Here is a 14,556-nt window from a genome sequence, read left to right as displayed (position 1 = left end):
TTCTACTTCATCTTGACTTTACTCTTGCATTTCAAAAACTACTTTTATTTTCCTTTCTTATTTGCGTTTGATTACAATCACAAATTTGTAATAATATTCATTTCCTTCACTAGAGCTATAAAGAAAGCTACATGAAATAATCCGTTCTGTTTCACACTTTTACACTACTCATGCCATTTTTATTTGCCATTTTTGTACCCTGAAGTGCGTTGGAAAGCAATTTTTAATCAACATAAACACACAATGAAACATGGTCGGTTCTGTACTTCATTAGCCATTTGCATTCGGGACGCATTGTCGTTTGTCCGCCGTCATGTTGGTGCTGTTATGTTATGTTATGTTTTTTTGCTGTTTTTTTCTTACAGCTTAAGTTTGCCGGTAACTTCATTAATTTGCCAATTTGCCACCAGTCCCAGTTGCGTTGGGTTCTTCAGAGTCCTGCGGATAAAAGGTGACCCACGGGTGGTTCGCAGCTGAACCGGAACGGTCTGCCAGAGCAAACCGTGGGTAATGGGTGTCAGGTCGATCGAGTCCCCCCTCCAGGGTCAAAGCTTTGCAACCAGGTGACCAGTGTCCGGTAGCGCGGGACATGTAATTACTTACTTACATGAACTTTGTGTTGCTGTTTTTTTGCTCGCACACTCTGTTGCTGGCTTTCAACAGCAATGAGTTCTTGTAAATGACGTTTGAGAGCCTGTTCTCACGAGGAACAAGGTTGCAATAGGTTTTCAACAATGCATTAACCTTTTTCCATGTCTTGTTTCTTGCTTTCCTCATCTAAAACATGATTAGTGGTTAAATATCTGGAAAATATTTATTTTAGAAAAAAATTAAACAAACAAACAAACAAACTATAAGCATTACTGATCCTTTAGAGAGGAAGTGAGATCACCAAAAATCATATTCAAACAATCGTTCCAAGGTAGATAGAACTAGCGAACATTTCCAACCCCAAAAGATTATTGTCCAGCATATACTTTGTTTGCGTTTTATTTTTCGCAAGCTCACCAAAGAAACCCCCCACACCCCAATTGCAGTTGCAACATAAAATCGCTTCTACTTGAAAAAAATAACCTCAAACAAAACGGCGCCTTATGCTGTGGCCGCTGCTGTACTCATTATACAGACACACCCCAAACCCAACCCAACACCAAATGACACCGCTCAGAAAGGACCTTCTGGGGAGGTGGGCCGGGGAGAGCTAGGAACGCTGCCCCAGGACGAAGACCGAACAGCGAAAGTTATGGTACAGTAGATAGTAAAAATAATTCTTCTAAAAAAAAAAAAAAAAACAAAAAACACACACACGTGCAAAGGGAATTGTGAGTGGACAAAGGAAAATAGCAGCCGGCGAATAAAACCTTACAAAACACGAAGATCCAGCAAAGAACCGCATGGAAGTCGGAAAAACATAAATGAGTATTTATAACATAAACATAAAAAAAAGCATTCAGAAAGGAAGAGAGAGAGAGAAAAAAGACACACGAAGAGAAGTAGCGAAAAATAGTTTTAAATACTTTCAATGCAAATGCAAGCACGGTGGATCGTCCATGGGTGAAATTCGCTCGAACCACGGTCAGTCAGTCGGTCAGAAGTTGTTGGCGTCCCGTGTTTCACGTGTTTTCCATTCCCGTTTACCATTCCCGTTTTGCTCCACCTCCACCGTGGCACAATCCGTTTTTTTTGAGTGAAAAGCTCCCGGAGTTTGGGACCAAAAAGCGGCTGCTGCACCCAAAAACAGAACCCAACAGTTTTGCAGTTGCGATGCTCATAATTTTTAGCACGCTGGTTGATTTCTGGTTCCAGGACCAAACAGGACGAAAAAGGGCTTTTTTTTGCTTCTTACCCCTTCAACCCGGGCCGGAGCGGTCAAACGTGGTGGAAACGAGCAATTGGAAACGACCAACCACACAACAAAGCGAAATGTATGTATAATGGCGACCGATTGTAATTCAGGATAACAACGCAGGACACTTTGTTGCTAAAACTGCTAAAATAAAGTTCCCCTTTTTTCGCGCGTGTCTCTCTGTCCGGGAAAGCTTTCTCGGGGGTTGTTTTTCTTTTTTCTTCAGTCAAACATATTCTGTGTCCTGTCCTGTGTGTGTGTGGTACGAATTACCGGGGGGACACTTTTAATGAGCTGATTATATTGCACCGATAAGGTAGCTGGATGCTACGGACCGTGACCAAAACTGCAAACTGCGTGTGTGTGCATGCGTGATTCGCGAATTTTCGGTAATACATTTAATGGCCGCTGGGTTCACTGGTATGGCAAAATAGGAAGCGAGAGAGAGAGAGAGAGAGAGAGAGAGCATATTATTAGCCAACATGTTTTATAATTTGACTGTCGCACAAATACACAAATTGCAATCGTATCTGATTGCATCGATAGTTAAACACCTCAAACCGGTATTGTAGATGCACCGCTTTAATGACTTTTGACGAAATTTAAGTCATTTCTGGATTCTGTTCAAGTTGAACTAGAATGTGTCGAAGTAGTTGTTGTTAGATTTTTTTGAAATTAAGCTGATTCTGTACAAGGATTTCTCGTGAGATAGGATTTCTCGTAAAAAGATGCAAATAAATCTACTTCTACCTAGAAACATTCTAGTTCAACTTGGAAAAAATCCAGAAAGCAATGAAACAACTCAATTCAAAAACCCTGTAAAAACATTTTTCAATAATTTTTTTAGTATTTTTAATGGATTTTGTAGTAAAAATTCCACCTAAAACATCCTTAGGTTGCATCAAGGGAAGTTCGTTGCATTCATAGTGCATCGAAACAACAATCGTACAGTAATGGACAAATGCACCAACCTCGTTGCAGCACGTGTACGTGCGATGAAGGATGCTGATTTTAATTCTTCCTACCATAGGGAAGCTTCCCTGGTGTGCGAATTCGTGTCCCCTTTTTTCTCCTCACCACAACTACTACTCACACTACTGTCCCGGGTACGCCGTTTTGTTCCCATCGAATTTTACACATCCCTTACCATTTAGAGGTGAATGTGAACGATGTTTTTTTTGGAATGCATTTTGTCCATATTGCTACTGCATTGCACACATACACACACACCGGTTTTGTATGTGTATTTGTAATCAAAACTGCATCTCAAAAATATGCGAACCTAGAACAGGAGGACAATGGAAAAAGCGTCTCTTAAATCTAGCGGAATAAAGCATTGCTACACGGTGAATGATAAAATCCGTGACAATGGAAAGATAAAAATAATAAAATGGTAACCAAAAAAAACAAAACAAAAAAATGCTACCTTTCTCCCGTAGATGTTTTCGCTTTTCGAAACAGGGAAACATTTTGTACAATTTATGTTACACGTATTGTTCTCTAGGCTAATCTTCCCTTACTTGCGTTCTACTGCACTGCCATTGAATTAACAATTCCATTCGCAAAACCATTCGATCGACAATTCACCAAATATCTCTCATCTAAAGTCGATCATACATTGACCAACTGGCTACACCACCTTTTGTTGGTGTAAATATTCCTAAGGAAAAAACGCACCTAAGCACCGATCAATTATGAACCATTGGAGTTTGATCATTGGAGAGTTGTTGTGCCAGAGTAACCGGACAAAGCTGGTCAGCATATTTCTCTGCTACGTGGTACGGGATATGGGATAGCAACAAAAAAGGGATAAACTTCTTGCTGTTGTTGTGGTCACGGATGGAATCCCGTACCAACCCAAAAACCGCCACTCATTTGCCTCAGGCTGAATGCTCCACCGCTTGATGCTTCTAAGGGCAAAATGTGCATGAGAATATGTTGTACAAAGGTTTTTTTTTTGTTCCTGCTGTTGTTCTACTACTGCAATTCCTTTTGGCCACTCGTTTTCTAGACAATTTGCTTCACTTCTGGCCATTCTCTGGGTAAAAAAAGGGAATGCGAGCGAGTAGTTTTTTCCTCCTCCCTCTCTTTCTATCTGTTGCTGTTTTGTTATCTTTTCTACTCATGTGCACTTTTTTATGGCTCTTTTATCTGTACAAAACGTGTAGAAGTCATCATATTGTTTAAAGTTCTACCATGGTTTTTTAGTTTTTTGCTTCCATTACACAAATTTGCATCTCCGAGCAAGCTTGCGCTGGTCAGCAATTGCACCCAGTTTCATGGTTGTAGCATACGCTTTTTTTCCTTCACTTCTTTACTGTAGCTTCCACTGTTGTGCCCCACAAAGAAAAGACTCCGTTCAAGCGTAACGAACACCTGAGTGAGCCAGTGTATGCGAGAGTAGTGAACATAAGAAGTAAAAAAAAAGTTTAGATAAATGCATAGAGAGCAAAAAAAAACATCCTACCTTCAGCTATTGTGGTTATGCTGGTGAGAATTAAAAGGTAAAAATTCGTACGCTCAACTCAACTTCATCGTGGTGTGCCTCAGTATGTATGGCTGTGTGTTTGTGGAAGTTCGGAAGGACGAATGTTATTTCCTTCCTTTCCAATGGTTGTTTCCTTTGCGCGATGGTGAATTTTCACTTTGGACCGTGTTTGATTTAATGCAAATTTTCCGACTATTTCTTTCTTTTTGCTCCACACTCGGTTGTAACTAAAGTTGTCCATTCAGCATGGTGCAGTTGGCTTCAATTTTATGCACCATAATTATTAGTTCAAAACTGATGCTGAAGCTGCGTAACAATGGAGCAGTTGCCATGGCTTTGTAGTACAGTTCTTTTTTATTATCTTTTATTTGAATTGTTTGTGTTTTTACTTTTCTTTATCACTATTTCAGTTGCTTTTACAATTTTTTACTACTAATTCTATATGTTTTTATATTTGCATTTCAGTTTTTTACTTTATCTTTTTCCTTGTTTTTTCTCACAGCTCTTTTTTTAGTTATTGATTGTTTACTTACTTAATTACAGTTTTATTTTTAGTTCTTAGTATGTTCTACGACTTTTCAACCATTTTTCTTAACTTTTGCAATTCTTAAAACATATGTTAATATTTTGTATTATGGAAAATGAATGATAAAATAGTTTTCTGTAATAAAATCACAACCCTACACATAAAAAATCATGTTTCCAAAACATTCCCCCTCTGTTCTGTATGGAAAGGTAAGAAAAAATCTTAAATGTTCTGAAAACAACCAGCTCGATTGCTATTTTCAATAAATTTCCCTTCTTTATAGCGCGCCGAAAGATGAAGCAATGTGCGCTTATTGCGTCCTCACATTGACACACGGCGAGAGCATTAGCGACAGAAGGAAAGCTCAAGACACAAGACCGTGCTTGTCACTGTGATCAGGCGATTCAGACCCATCCACCCACTCATGCAGGTGGCAAGCTTGGAAACGATTCGCTTCCGGGGAGCAAGAGTTTGCAAAAGTAATGAAAATCGTGAGACTCAAAGAAGAAGGAAAACAGGCTGCCAAATCGTTGCTTTTTGGGGTGGGAAAACTTTGAGTTAGATTTTTTTTGTGTCCTTTTTCCCAAAAACGGAACGGCGGGACCTGCTTTGACGTTCTTATTGTGGTGGCGTTTTCCATTGTTTCCATCCTTTCTGCTCCCTTCCTCTCTCGCGCGCTTTTCCTTCACTGATGCAACCACAAGTTTGAAGTTTTCTTAATTTTGTTCAATTTAATCGAAAGAATTTTTATTTTTGACACCTTCACCGTGTTGAGGCCGGATAGGATGGTACGTAAGGTGCGCCATAAGTGGTAGCGACCAACTGGTGTGTCTCTGGCAACGCTGCTGGTGATGACACCTTCCTTCATTTCGGGTGTTTATTTAAATTGATCCAAAGTTATGTGTGAAATCTGTCGCCCACAGTTGAACCACTCTGTGCATCCACACGTATGTGCAATATATTTATTTTTCCCAAGGTGTCCCCTAAAACAAGCTTGTATGTTCTGTTCCCCTCTTATGAGGCGTTTTTCCCGAGCAGGAAAATGAGTTTTTTTTTCGCGTGTGCGCGAGTTTTGGTAAATTCGGAACTTTGTTTGCTAATCGAAGTCATGATATAAAATGTGATATTTACAACCACTAATGCGACATCTTGAGAGCACGATAGTAATGGTGCCGGGCCACTTCTTACAGCCAGCTGCACGACGGTAGTTTCATATCATACTCGATCTGCTTATTAGAGAAATTCTACGAAAAAATATTCCAACATAAGAATCTGTTTCCGTTATAACGTGGAATTAAAAACTCTTCGTTTGCTGCTGTTCATCCATCCATCACATCTGAAACCGATGTTGAAACAAATGTGTAATTATTCACTAACCGATAAAAGGACACTTGCAATAATAATCGGTCACTTGAAGTTGGCTTTTGTAAAACCGGCCTCTATTGCGGTTCTAAGTGAACGTCTCTTAAGGATTGCGAAATGAAGGAGAACTCGCCATCACTTGCTGACCACAACTCAAGCGGTCTGGACAAAGGAGGGATCATTACGTTTGGGTTGTTGTAATTTGCACATTGTACAAATGGTTGAAGGGTAAAATTTCCCCGACCGGAAGACGGCCCATTTAGCCACCACTCAAAAAAAAAGGCTCTACACTTGCATCGGCTGCACTTTTGCCTTGCTCGGACAATACCCTCGAGAAATACACTTTTGCAAAAATAGTCAAGTTGTCAAGACCTTGGGAAAGTCAAGTTCACGAGCGAGTGTGGAAGTATTTCTGGCAATAAACCCCGAATGTGTATGTAAACGCATAAAACACGGCCATACAAACATTACCAATTTCCCCCTGGCACACGGGTGTCGGGAAAAGAGATTCGGGTTGGTTTCACTTGTTGGCTAGACGGTTTCTTCTGTGTTTTTTGGGGGAATTAGAAAATAGAGGAGTCTCCCTAGGCGCCTAGACAACCAAGCACACCGACGAAAAACACGGGCTTTCCCCCTTTTTTGTTGTTGTTGCTTTGGTTCGTTTACAGGGGAACGCAAATTTGTTCAAGGTCAAACCCCGTCCTAAAATCGTAAAAAGCCAAAGAGAGCGCGAGGGATTTCAACACACCGTCAGAAAGGGAACGGCCACCGCAAGCACAAAAGCAACGCAGTACAGTGCAGTGCACAAATTATCACCACTTGTCCCACTTGGCTTTAGGTCAGGATAGTAATGGTAGGGGTCACATGGTACCGGGGTGGGGGGAGGGCGGGTTTGAGTTTTGCGGCAACTCACCTGCAACGCAGTGCACACGCAGACATTGCTGAGCGTAAGAAATCTTCCCCCTTTTTCTTCTTCAACGTTGCTGATGAAGTGTGGCATTAAATCCGGCAAAGGGAATACCGTTTTTGGGGGGAGCGAAAGAACAAGTGCGCAATCCCAATTAACGACGAGAAGGGAAGGGATGGACGAAGAAAGTGAGGGAACTCAGGATATGATGCGTAGGGAGATAGAAATACAAGGTGTACCGTTACTGTAAGGATAACTGCAAAAGCCGATCCTCCGTACAAGGACCTTTCAATACCGGCAAGAAGATAATTTTACGCAATTTTTCTTCATTTATGGTCACTTCGTGTTTCTTTTGCGCTCGTTATGCTGTTAATCTGGTTTGATGCTCTCAACGATGCAAGAATGTAACATTCGTTTGGAACTTACGCTACAGGTGTAAGATTGTATCGAAGGCAATAAACATATAATGTTGCATAGTTTAGTGGTAAGATTATCTAGAATAGCACACAATTTTGAAAGAAGTTTAATTATATTAATAAATTTACAAAATTGCAACAAATAAAAGAATATCATAAAATTTTTACAAAAAAACTACAAAAAAACAGTAAAATACAAAAAAGAACAAAAAACGGTAAAGAAACGTGTAAAAACAGTTTGTTAAAGCAAAGTTGCAACAAATGAAGAATGTATCAAGAAGAGAAAAATAAAACTGCTAAATTTGTAAACGAAAAGTTAAAAAAATGCAAGCAATTTAGACAGTTGTTAAGAGAAGAAAAATATTAATGATAAAACTCAAAAAAATAATAAAGAAATAAAAGGGGAAAAATAACATATAAATTAAAAAGAAAGGAAACAATATCGTGATTATCTTACAGCAATATTACCAAGTCAAAAGATGTGAGTTACAGTCAAAGGGTGAAAAACAACATAAAAATAACAATGATTTAAAAGTATATAAAAAGGGTGCGAGTGTATTGATACGATCGACAACCTCTTCCCACTAGTGTTTCCCGCCTAGAAGGATAATTATTCGAGTGCTTTAAATTACTATACTTTCAACCCAAAAAAGGCCCTGAAACTCCTGAAACCACGAAAAACAGGACGCTGACGGGCATTTTTAGCCTCCGATACGATCGAACCCGTTTCTATTCGTTGCTCCTTACGAGAGTCGTTTAACGTTTGGCCGACCGTGTAGGGTTGAGTAACCTCTTCCGGACGTTTGTTCATGGCCCGTCTGTTGCTTCTGGTCTGTTTGGTCTGACACCAGAAGGTCCTTCACCATGAAGGCATGAAGCAAAGAGCAAGGATACAAATTTGTTGCGCCCTGTGTGAGCGACCAAAGGGGCCTTTATTCAATGGCCGCCAGGTATCAGATGTTTAACGTTCCGATTGTCCGAACATTTCCAATCCGCGCCCGTCTCCAGTTTTCCATCCACGACATGGAAAGCATTTGTCGGACGAACCGGTCGTGGACACCGGACAACGAACAACGAACCAAACGTACGAACAGTTGGTCGACAAAATGGCCCGGTGCAGTTGAAAATGCACCGTCGGCGTCGGGTCATCAAACTTGTGTTCCTTGCTCTTCCACTTTCCACACGTTTTTTTTTTTGGCTGGCAGTTTGCGTCTTCCTTTTGCGTCCTTTTGTCCGTTCAGTTGTCACATGTTCTGATTTGTTCCGTTCCGTTTGCTGCGCTGTTTCGTGGCTTTTCCTTGCCAAGTCCTTCTTACCGGTGCGTGTTTTCTGTCCGTCTGGTGCATTCAATTTTCGATTTCGTCCAGCTGGTTTTAGGGTGTTGTTTCGTCGTCCCTTTTGTCTCTTCGCTTTTGCCCCCCTCTTTCGCTCACTCAGCTCACCATTAATCTTAAACCGCGCTGTCTCGGAGCTTGAGCCCTACAGGAAGGTCCGGCCTGCTTTCCTCCCAAGTGTCAGGCACGTGGCACGAACAAAACCTTAACCAAGGCTTTTAATACCGTTCAGTTCAGATGATTAAGCTCCTTTCTGTGGTTCGCATAAGGGAAATGGAGAAAAAGAATCTACCACCACACCCACGAGAACCGTTTTTTTTTTTGGAGTGAAAAATGAAACTTTGAATGTAATTAGGATTTTATGTTAATGCATTCTTTGACTCTCCTTCTCGTTGCTGACCGGGTTGTGATTGTGTGGCACGCGACCGGTCTGCAGAAATACAGCCATGTGGATTATGCATCAAATGTGTTCTCATCCAGGGCATCAATGCAAGCGTAATTTTCTGGGGGTTTGAAGTTGGGCTTCGATATGATTAATTTACCACCAATCCATAATGGTTTTGCCGGCCTCTCCACTGGGAATTGTGCAATTTATTAGCAGTATCGATCTAATATTGTGATTAGAGTTTTGCGATAAGATATCATATGGCATAAAAGCAAAGTGTAATATATCTGGATTTTTAAAACGTAAATCCTGGTCACGGCACCATTTCAATTCGAATGATTCGGAGCAAATTTCTTGAAGTTTAAATTAATCAATCGAAATCAATTGATTGTTTAATTAGCAGCGAAATGAAGGGTATTAATTCATAAACTTTGATCGAAAATCAATCGAAATTACAACCTTCATGAGCCTTTTCCATGCTTAAGAGTTCCAGTGAAATGCTTCCACCGGAAGCTCTAGCACCTGTCTACTATGATACCCATCCTCTCAGCTGTACTGTATCGTTGTACTTAGGTCTTATTTATTAAATTGTTCAAATGAGAAAATTATCTCAACAATTTATTGACTTATTTATTTTTATCATCGCACCATCGGCACTTCGGCTGCTGCTTCCGCTAACTACTGCCGCTCCAGCTATATTCTGTGACGAGTCGTCCACCCTTCGCAATGGTACGCAGATGAAAGTTGCCAGATTACACCGACAGCAAGTCCGTTTGTTGGATGTTTTCATCTTCGATTCGTTCACTCCCAAAAATTTCAACCACCGAAACGCGTGCCTACACGCCAAAACAAACCCACAAAAAACCGTACAAAACAGTACATACCGGAAGGAATTGACACTGTGTCTCACCCCGTGATTCTCACTATCTTTGCCGAAGGTGATTTTGGGTGCGCTTCGAACTGGACGCACACACACACAACGTCACAGCTAAACGAGTGAAAATGAGCAGATCAAGTACCTCGAGAGGTCCCGTCGTCTCAACGGTACGGTGGGTGTGTGTATTTTTTTTCTTTCTTCCCGCTCAAGGTTGATTGCGTCCGGAACAGGATGGAGCATGGATGGAGCTGTTGTCGGTGCCAACGCGCGCCAGGACATCGTCATTTACTAAGCTCACACCGCCAGCCGGTATTGCGCTGAACTTGCCGTAATTTCATAAACTTTATTTCCCTTCTGCATCTTAAACCTGCGACATTTTGGGGGGTGGATGGTTGAGAGGAACGGAGGAAGAAGGTCTGAAACGCTTTAAACTTGCACACTTCCTTCCGGAGGAGCGAGTACGAGGGAGTGTTCGGTTGGGGGGATTGTGTGGGAGAAGGTGAAGTGCGTTGATGAGCTACAGTGCGGGATATTGCAATAGAAGTAATCGTGAATTTTAAAATATATATTTTTATATATTTCCTTTGTAACAACATGAGAATCACACCAAACATCCTTAATGAAAGAGATGAGAGTTTTTTTTAAAGTAAATTTAACAAACAATGAAATATCGTTGTATTAAGCTACTTGTGTTAAAAAGTCGATTAAATTTGCAATCACTTTATGCTTTCATCCCTCACTGTACAAAGGACGATAATAACAAACCACCTCAGTGCTTTTGCAATGAAGATGAAGACTTCACTGCCTTCCGGTTGGTTGGATTTTTCCGTCTTCAAACCCCAAAAATAACATAAAAAAACACCGGAAAAACACACCAAAACTTAGACGCGAAAAAGAGAAAGCGAAGCGTATTTTCTAATCGAAATGAAATTATTGCATCGTAAATTCGAACACCCGAAAATTACCACACACATCCCCACCGCGGTCCCCGGTGTGTGTTGATGAGGCAGGCGTGTGAAAAACCCCCCCGGAAGCGGCCGGGAAAAACCGATGCTCGTAGGAAATTAAAACACGTTAATCAGTCCGCCAGGCCATAAGGTTCCGCGAGCAACGAAGGTTGCTGGGGGGCTTTGATGAGCAAACAAGCCGAACACATTACTCCTGTCCTGTTTCGGACACTCGATGCAATGTTTGCCGTTTATTTCCTCACTCGAATGTGTTCCTTTTGTGGGGAAAGTTGGGAAAGCAAAAAAAAAAAATACCACAAAAGTTATGTTTCGTTTCTGGTGCGGCTGTTATCATAAGTATGATTCATGCTTTCCGCCAAAAATTGGTGAGTGAGTGCCAAAAACAAAAAAGAATAAAAAATCCTCCCCCTGCCCACCACCCCACCAGGGGGCCGCAAAATGTGTCACGTGGTTTATGTTTCGTTTGCTGGCCATTCCGTTCGTCGTTCAAAGTTCCCGAAATATATTCAAACACGGCGGCGGTTACAGTTCCCAAAAACAAAAAAGAGAAAAACCGCCTGGTGGGTAGGTGACTAAGGTTTATGTCGAGTTAAATCGGCCACACACTTTACGATCTGTTTCAACGCATTTCTTTTCCTGTTTCAATGAGGGGGAGAAAGACACTTGCTGGGTGCTGGGTTCGTTGTTTGTTGCTTCTTCCTCCGGCCTCGGTGACCGTCCGAACCTGTCCGAAAGATTATGTTGATGCGAATGCCTGATTGCTGGTGTGTTTGGTCACCATAATCAGCTTTTAGTGCAATGTCAGCTGAATGGGTGTGGGGAAGCAAAAAAAAAAAAAGTGAAATAAAACCATAAACACTTGGGCACAATTCTGCACCAAAAATCCGTCCGTGGTGTGGTGGATTTCCTGTCATCAGCAAACTGTTACTGCAATTTTGATTTCCCAATGACCAAAAAAAAAACACACAAAACACACGCCGGGAAAATGGATTGCCATCAAAATTTGTTGAAAAATAGCATTGCCCGGGCTGCATTGCCGCTGATGCGTAAATTATTTGCCATAATAACGCCTCCGGCGTGATGGCGCATGGCGTAACGCTTTTCGTGCGGGGTCATGAAGTTTTGTGTTTACTTCCAACCAAAAAAAAAGCTTCACACTGGGTCGGATGGGTGGAGTTTGTTGCTTTACGATTTATTTGTAATGTTAGTGTTAGTTGCCATTTCTTCGCATCCTCATCCGCCGTAGTGCAGTGGACGATACTTGCTGCTGTAATTTTCTTTTATTTTTCTTCATTAGTAATAATCGAAATAAGTTTTATGCTTTATGCCCTTTGTGGGAAGGTTTCAGTTCGCTTCACTTACGACGGAAGACCTCGAGGTTTCTATCGCGGGTGGAACCTGCATGCGAATATTTCGCAATAAAATTCAGCCCGGCACTTTATTTCGCTTTCGGAGGCATCTTTTTTTATAGCACGATTAAAAAATGTCCCCTCAATAGATTTTTTTTTTGGGGTAAAAACATCCTTACAATGTAGTTTTATGTCGTGTTTTGCGACTAGTTTTCAATTGCGTTCATAAAAATGTATTCCATTAATTGAATCAATCAATCAAACTTCTTCACAAAATGGATGTGATTTCTTCCTCAAAACAAAGGGGTGGACATTGCAACATAGAAAAAAACACAGGCATAACTTTTATGAATAATATAAAACTATTTATGAATAATAACACTGCTTTCTTTATTTTTATTCTCAATTTTTAAATAAATCATTATAAAATGGATTAACTACACAGGCAAACGATGATTAAATTTTAATTATTTCCACCCAATAACACTGCTGATGCATTTCTCATTGCATGCTGCATCATGCTTAAAAGTGCAACAAAAAAACCCCAACCGAAATGGAAAAAACAACCAAGCGAAGCGTTAAACATTTTCCTTTAGTTACAGTTTTCCCCGACTCTATCGCGTATAGCTACACGCACACATACACCAATGCATTTGAATTACGTACAAAGGAAGAAAACCGAACGCAGAACGCAGGACAAAACAAAATTCCCCCCCTCGGACGTTTCTTTGAAGGGATGAAAACCGAAGCGATACATTGCACGGTCGTCAAGGCAACGCGGAAAACTTGTTTTCCTTTGCCACCGGTGTGTGTGTGTGTAACCACTACAAACAAATGTAGTGTCTGTTTGTGTGTGTTCGTTAACCGGTGGCGTTACGGCTTTTTCCCGAACCAACCAAACAAAAAAAAAGGTAAGCAGCTGACACGCGAAAGGACTCGTGTTCGTTCCATTCGTGTTCCTTAACACACGCACACAAACACAGGAGAGCAGTTTGAATGCATCCGGTTTCTGGCGCCACAATTTCCCACCTTCCCTACGTGACCATGTTTTACGAATCAAAACATACTCACACTCCTCCGAGCAATGGTTTGATGGTGTTGGTGTTTGCGTAAGGATTTCTATGGGCAGCAAATGCCTACTGGGTTGTACAACAAAACCACCACTACTACCACCACTGTAAAGCGAATCCGAAGGATGAATCATATTTCGTTCCGTGGTTTTGATTATCCTCGACCACTGTGGAATGGTGGCTTGTATCCATTTTTTTCCTTTTTGGAAATTAAAGAATAATGCGTTTTTATGTGATTTTTTTTTGCGAGTAAAGCAATAATGCATCTTTATAGAATTTATGGTTAGTGTCCTTTTTGCTATTCCTTAATAGCTTGTCCCGCATTTTGTCACCAGAAATAATGCGAGTCCTTTCTGCAATCAAATTATGCGATGCAATGGATCGGAACGTAATTGCGTTATATTTCACAATTTTTTGATATTTGTAATAAAATTTCAGTTTATTTATCAATTTATTATTATAATTATAATTTATTAAAAATTAAATAAATAAAAACGTTTATTTCAAATCATTTTCTTAATGGTAGTTACTTTAATAAAAATGCATTTTTCTTCGCTATTTTCCAACCCAAAAGCCAGAATTCATATTTAAGCGTCACTTGCCATTTGCCTTACCACGCACAATACTTCAAGGATTAACCACCGGTTAACCAAGGATTCGCATCAGAAAGAAACGGAATTTCCCTACGAGTCACCGACCTGGGTAAATTTTTTTTTTGTTTTTCTGCCTCTTTTCATTGCTTCCTAAGAAAATTACCACCGGTTGGATAGGTCCCTTCGAGAAAAGACGCCGTTTGTTTATGAAGCAAAATCGATTTTTCCATTCTCACTCTCCCCCACCGACCAAAAAGGCCCCTGGGGGGGATCCGTTTCCATTCGAGGTGCAAAAGAAATACGCACTTTTCGCACGACTTCATCTCCGCTGCAGGAAGCGAACCTTATTCACACAAAGCTCCACAAGAGCAGCAAAACCTCTTGACGAACAGTTTCTTCGCTGGAACTCGGTTGGATGCTTTTCTTCTAACCCGA

The sequence above is a fragment of the Anopheles funestus genome, chromosome 3RL (genome assembly GCF_943734845.2).
Source record: "Anopheles funestus chromosome 3RL, idAnoFuneDA-416_04, whole genome shotgun sequence".
NCBI lineage: Eukaryota > Metazoa > Arthropoda > Insecta > Diptera > Culicidae > Anopheles > Anopheles funestus.
This window is presented reverse-complemented; position numbering follows the sequence as displayed.